Genomic DNA, 7,144 nt, shown 5'->3' on the forward strand with positions numbered 1-7,144 from the left:
TACGGTTCAATCCCCCAGCATCCCATACTTTCCCCCAAGCCAGGAGCAATTCTGAGCACATAAACAGGAGTAACCCCTGAGAGTCACCTGAGAGTCACCAATATATTAATTTCTGAGTGGGCCAGATGAAGACACAGCAAAGATGGTGTTTCCTTGCATATGGCTGACTGACATTAAATCCTGACATTCTCTATGATTGTCGTATCCTGCAAGGAATAATATCTGATCACAGAGTCATAGTAACACCCGAGTCTACGTGTGAGGACCAAAACCACACACCAAAAAATGTGTTGAATGAAAAGTGGCTGAATAAGCAACAGAGTAACAGTATATTGTTTTCAGATAGTAAGTCAGCTTATAGAATAGGGAAGATAGTGCTCGCTCCGGCAGCACATATACCAAAATTGGAATGATACAGAGAAGATTAGCATGGATTCTGAGCAAGGATGACATGGAAATTAGTGAAGTGGTCCATATTTTAAAAATAGAATAGGGAAGATAGATTAATAGGGTCAAAATGAGAAACTTAAAGACGTCCACATTAGAGTTGACCTGGGCTCAACTGTGGTTAAAATATATAAATCAATGATATATTTCTAGGGGAGCTGGAAATAGCACGGTGGTAGGGTATTTGCCTTGCATGTATGGATCTGGACTATATATATATATATATATTTACCCCCACACTAGCTAGAGAAATATCAAGCGGTAGGGTATCTGCCTTCCATGTGTACAACACCAGACAGATCATCCCATATGGTTCCCTAAGCTTACCAGGAGTGATTTCTGAGTACAGACCCAGGAGTACCCACTAAGTGCTACTGAATGTGATCTAGACAACTTCCAAAATAGAAAAAATATATATATATTCTAGTGTGAAAGTGACATGGGACAGCCTGCGTGGGATTCACCTTGCAAGTGGATGAACCTAGTTCAATTTCTGGCATTACATCTATCCACAAAGTACCGCAGGGGTAATATATGAGAATAGAGCTAAGAATAATTCCTGAAAATCAGTGCAATGCTCCCAAAAGAGAAACAAAAAACTTCTCAGTATTCCTAAGGGTTAGTATTTTCCTTTCAGTATACCCAGGTTTGATCATAGCCATCACAGTTGGTTTTCTGAAAGCACCAGAATTGGTTGAGAAGCACAGAAACCATTGAGTACAACTATTAAGCCATATCAAAAATGAGGGGAAAAGGGGGCTGGAGAGACAACATAGCAGTAGGGCATTTTCCTTGCAAGTGTCCAACCTAGGACAACTGGTGGTGCAAATCCTGGCATCGCATATGGTCTCCCATACCTGCCAGGAGTGATTTCTGAGCAGAGAGCCAGGATGGACCCTGAGCCCTGCCGTGTCTGACCAAAAGCAAAGAAACAAAGGAAAATAGACAAAACAATTGGGGGGAATCACTGAAAATGATCCAAAGACAAAAACAAGATTGTGGACATATAGAACACAAGAGCGTCCAGCAGCCCATGAGAAGGGAACCCCAACATGGGGTTGTATAATTAGCATGAGAGCATAGAAAGTGGTTGTGGACCCAAAACCACAAATACTAACAGAAAGAGGGAACCAGAAAGAGCAAAGCCAAGAAAGCCCAGCTCCAGAACATTGTGGGCCTTAGCATCAAGAGCTGTGAACTGAAGCAGGATGTCATGCACCGCTGATCCAGCAGCCCAAGACACACTGCTCAGCACCCACATTTCACATGTGCCCAGGACACTACCACACTCCTTCTCAGGGTCTGAGTCTTGGGCTCCTCTTACACTCACCTTCAAGCACACCTCTCTGCAGCTTGCCAAGGGCTCTTTCTTCCAACCAGGAGATCAGCGCAGGCTTCACGCTGCAGTGTCCTGCCCAAAGGAATGATTCATAGTTAGAGACAGGGAAGGAGACAACAACCTTGCTCCTCTTGTGTATGATTCTGGGTCCCTTATGAAAGTAGCCAAATCAAGCTTTCCTTCTGAATGTTGGTTATCACACAGAGGAGACCAGGTTCAATAAAAGTGTCCAACTTAGGGTGCAGGATAATACTGCCGTGGAGCAATAATATAACTCTGGGCTCACAATGGGCCAATGTGGAGCCATCATGGCAAGCTCTGTAGTTCCCTGAGCTGTTTCTAAAGTGAGCACTGACCGCTATGCCAGAGGTAACTTCAAACACTGCCAGGATGACAAGACTCCATAATGTCTTGAAATTAAAGGCTTGGGCTGCGAAATAATACAGCAGGAAGGACTTTTGTCTTGTGATGTGATGAACAAGGTTAGATCCATGGCATCCCATATGGTCCCCCAAGACATTCAGGAGCGATTTCTGAGCTCAGAGCCAGAAGTAATCCTTGAGCACCGCTGGATGTGACCCCAAGACAATAAATAAATACATAAATAAATAAATAACTTTGTAAGGGCTGGAGAGTTAGCACAAAAGTAGAAACTTTTTTTTTGGTTTTTGGGCTACACCCGTTTGACGCTCAGGGGTTACTCCTGGCTAAGCGCTCAGATATTGCCCCTGGCTTGGGGGGAACATATGGGACATTGGGGGATAGAACCGCGGTCTGTCCTATGCTAGCGCTTGCAAGGCAGACACCTTACGTCTAGCGCCACCTTCCCGGCCCCAAGGTAGAACATTTTCCTTGCATGTAAACAATCCTGCGGAACCTGGTTTTAATTACCGGCATCCCATATGGTCTCCTGAGCCTTCCATGAGTAATTTCTGACCACAGAGCCAGTAGTAACCCCTGAGTCCTACCAGGTGTGGAACAAAAACCAAAATGCATAAATAAATAGATAAATAAATAAATCAATAAATAATAAAAATAACTTTGTGATACTAAACTGAAGTTAGTTGTTAAAAGGATATCTTGAGAGGCTAGAGATATGGCATGGAGGTTTGGTCTTTGACTTGTATGCAGAAGGACAGTGGTTCGATTCCTGGCATCCCATAAGGTCCCTGGAGCCTGCCCGGGGCGATTTCTGAGTATAGAGCCGGGAAGAATCCCTGAGCGCTGCCCAGTGTGACCCCTCCCCCACAAAAAAGGATGTCTTGTATCTTAAAACACCCTTCTCCCTTAAATGATTTAAATGAAAGGAACACTGATAAAAACACCTGGCAACTAGTTAATCTTTTCATTTATATCAGAATTGACAATCAGGATCAGAGCTAGGAGTAAAAACTTTGAGATGTTTAGATTTAACCTTTTGAAGGAGTGATAGTGCAGCGGTATGGCATTTGCTAGATGAAAGCCTGAGTTCTGTTGGGTATACCCCAAAAAGAAACAACAAAAGAAAAGTAGGGCCTGGGACACAATATAATTAGGAAACATACTTTGAATATAAGAGCCTCAGGTTGATTGCCTGAATTACACCAGCCAAAGATGACGGGTCGATGACTTGATACCCTAAATAACTCATGAGCAACATGTAAGTCAAACTTGCTCGCAATCAAGTTGGACTCATTGGGAATTGGGACAGTGGTAGAGACGTTCGATCATTAGCACTCCAAGAGATCACGAATAATGGCAGGAGTAGTTCCTAAGTTCTGAGTGCTGCCATGTATGGTGGTCACAATCTTCCCCAAACTTACAAAAATCAAATGGTTTGAATTTGGGAGAACTGTAGGATATACCCGTAGTGGTTCAGGCAGAAATTTAGCCCTAGGTTCAAGAATAATCCCTAGAGGTTTATAAGATCAATGTGCAGCCTGGATCAAACCATGCGCACAGAGGCCAAGGCAAACACCATACACAATGCACTATCTCTTAGCACCATGGAATGACATTTACAATTACTGAATTAGACACCTCTAAAATAGAAAGGCAAACCTGAGAGGTTAAAGCAATGTGTAGGGTTGACTTTGGGGAACTGCAAAGTCAGGTCCCCTACTCAATGCAGATACCTGACTGATATTTGATTCTCTCCAAGGGACTGTTTAACAGGTGCACCAGGTAAGCTCTTACCTATGTCCAGCAGGTGCTGGTAGGTCTCCAGCATCACATCTCTGTAGAGTTTTCGCTGAGAGGCGTCCAGGCACAGCCACTCCTCTGTGGAAAAGCTCACAGCCACATCGGGGAAGGTCACCATGTCCTGAGGCAGCACACACAGAAGGCGTCAGGGCACAAGCTCTCTCAAGTTCTAGGAGTAGAGAAGTATCCTCCCAGTTCCCTAAAGAGACTCAAGTCCTCTATTCTCTACACTCAGAAGGAACCAGCCTCAAAGCCAATATATAAACAGGCACCTCTAAATAGCCTGGGTGACAGGCTCCAGAAATCCCTATAGTTCAGCCAACATACATGCGAAACAGCCAGGGATTTCTACACAGGGCCAATCCAGGTCAATCTCTGGTTTAGACTTGGGTCTCCTAATGTCAATAGTAACTCCTAGGTGCAGAGCCAACAATAACCAGAGTACTGCAAAATGGGATAAAATTCTAATCAAAACAAAAAACAATCTGAGATAGGACAGCACAAGGAAATCATAACTAACACCCAAACAGAACTGCACTCACAGGAAAGGACCCAGCAACATAGTTTCTAGTAAGTCAGAAAATTCTTCACCCAGAGTTTTGACATAGGAACCTGGGATGTGTGTCAGACTTCCCTGGAGGGTTCTGAATGAAGACAGTGAGAAGATAAGTGCCCAGGCATCAGTCGACCATAAGTGTCCAGGCATCAGATGAGCATCTGGAAGCTTAAGCAAAATGCAAATAAAGAACTTTGTGCTGAACCTACAAAACAGTCAGAAGGGAACTTGCCTTGCACTTGGTTAACCCATAGAGAACCCCAGACTCCTAAATGATCCATCACACAGAGTAGAAAGGACACCTGAGAGCAGAGTTAGGAGAATCTCCTACTGTCTGTGGTTTCAGAACTAAAAATTAGTAATAGATCTGAACCCTGATGAGGTAGAAATGATGCTTTAAAAATCGATTTAAAAAATCGAGGAATCAAGAATTTCATTAGCAACATGGTTGGAGTTTATATTACTAGGAGGTCAATGCTGAACCCCAGGACCCCATAGAGTTTGAGACATGCCAAGGGTGACCCAAGAGCACTGATTCAGGAGCAAGGCCGAAACACCATTGGCTGTGAACCTCAAAGCAAACTCAGCAAAGTAGGAGAAAAGTGGCCTCAAATAACAGAGTGCAGCACCTAGACCAGAAGTCACACTTGACACTGGGGTGTCCTTCTCGAAGCTCACCCTACCTAGGAACAGGATTTCAAATGGTGCAGTTCCATCTTCACTTGTATGTATTATTCCCAAAGTGCAGCAGCAAGGAAGGACTTTGGCATAAATCTCTGTAAGAAAGACATTGCTGGGGCCAGCGAGATAGCATGGAAGTAAGGCATTTTTCTTCCATGCACAAGGATGGTGGTTGGAATCCTGGTATCCCATATGGTCCCCCGAGCCTGCCAGGGGCAATTTCTGAGCCAGGAGTAACCCCTGAGCACTGCCGGGTGTGACCCCAAAACCAAAAACCAAAAAAAAAAAAAAAAAGAAAGAAAGAAAGACATTGCTATGATGAGCACCAGAGAGAAGCACAAACCCTTGCCCTGACTGGAAGTGCCTGCACTGAGGCCGGAAATGCTTGATGGGCTGCAACCCTGATCACTGGCCAGACCCACATGAACACACAAAGATAGAAACTCTTTTTCCCGGGACAAAGTCAGGGGTTCCATCTCTGGCCTCCCATATGGTCCCCTTAAGGCTGCCAGGAATGATTTCTGGGAGCAGAGCCAGGGTAATTCCTGTGTGCCTCTGTGCCTGACACAAAACAAAACTAAAAGAAACTCCTTTCTCTCTAAGGAAACAGAATGGGGTTGGGATCAGGGTGTGAATAGGACAGGGAGGAACTGCAGTCCTGAGCCCTTGGGAGCCAGGACAGGGGCAGACACTAAGACATAGGTACTGTAGTTCAGTCCCCCTGCAGGCCAGCAGCAGAAAGGCCACTTGCACCCAGTCTGGTAGTGCTCTGCTACAAGACTCAGGGTCCAAATCCTCTGCTGCTCCCCTACCATAGTGGTCCCCCCACCCTCCACTGCTAGGACCAACCTTTGTGCAAAGTAGGACTAAGCACTGGCTTTGAGGGATAAATGAAGTGAGGAATTTAATTCTCACAGTCATGACATAAGGCCCCTCTCCAGTATGATTTCTTCTAGGTATAGTAAGGTGTCAGAAGTTAAGCTCAGGGGCCGGAGAGATAGCACAGTAGCAAGGCGTTTGCCTTAGACGCAGAAGGATGATGGTTCGAATCCCGGCATCCCATATGGTCGCCCATGCCTGCCAGGGGCGATTTCTGAGTCCAGAGCCAGGAGTAACCCCTGAGTGCTGCCAGGTGTGACCCAAAAACCAAAAAGAAGCCAAGCTCAGACCTACCCCAAAAATGTACACATATAATGTTTTATTCAATATGAACATTCTTATGAATAGGGTGTAAGCACACAGTGAAGACCCTTCCACATTACCCAAATGAAAGAACTCTCTCCACTTTAAATTGTCTTCAATTTCTCTTCTGGGGCCATACCAGGTGGTGCTCAAAGAAGATTATTCTGAGCTCAGTACTGAGAAATCACTACTGGAGGCCATGGGGAACCCTACACAGCGTTAGAGGTCAATCATGGGTCAGTGGTGTTCAGGTGTACTATAGAGCAACCCATCCAGAAAAAATTTCCTAGGAATAAAATGGAGGAAAGAGGAAGTAAATGCCTCCCACATTTCCTTAAGTACCTCATCAAGGTTGGAAGCAAACAGAGTGGGAAGGCGCCCAGGAAAATATAATCTTGAGAGATACTAAAAACAAAGGGATTGAGAACACCTGGGCCAGAGGCCTCTGCAGACCAAAAGGTTGCATCCTCCACCTCTCACAGAGGCTCCAAGTGGAATGGAGGCCAAGGGAGGAATGTCAAAGACTTCAAATAGCCCCCCACCCCGCCCTGGCAACCACCCTAGCAACAGGCATCTTAACACAATTGGAAAGCCCCAGGAGGGCTGGTTGGGAGAACACCCAGAAAATCCTACTTGGAACAAAGGACCCATTGCCTGGGGCCCTTGAGGCAGCAGCTCTCCACAGTCAGACCTGGGAGCTTTCCAGCTTTCCTTGTACTATGTGGACTGGGGCTGGGGTGAGTTCTTTGTGCGGATAA

At 45.3% G+C, this 7,144-nt stretch overlaps 1 non-coding gene across 1 annotated transcript; it reads left to right on the forward strand.

Moving 5' to 3' along the window:
* The first annotated feature begins 374 nt into the window (after positions 1-374).
* LOC126031744 (U6 spliceosomal RNA) lies at positions 375-481 on the forward strand. The gene has a single exon (XR_007503575.1). It is a non-coding gene; the product is annotated as a U6 spliceosomal RNA (small nuclear RNA).
* The last annotated feature ends 6,663 nt before the right edge of the window (positions 482-7,144 follow it).

This window comes from Suncus etruscus, chromosome 15 (genome assembly GCF_024139225.1).
Source record: "Suncus etruscus isolate mSunEtr1 chromosome 15, mSunEtr1.pri.cur, whole genome shotgun sequence".
Classification (NCBI taxonomy): domain Eukaryota; kingdom Metazoa; phylum Chordata; class Mammalia; order Eulipotyphla; family Soricidae; genus Suncus; species Suncus etruscus.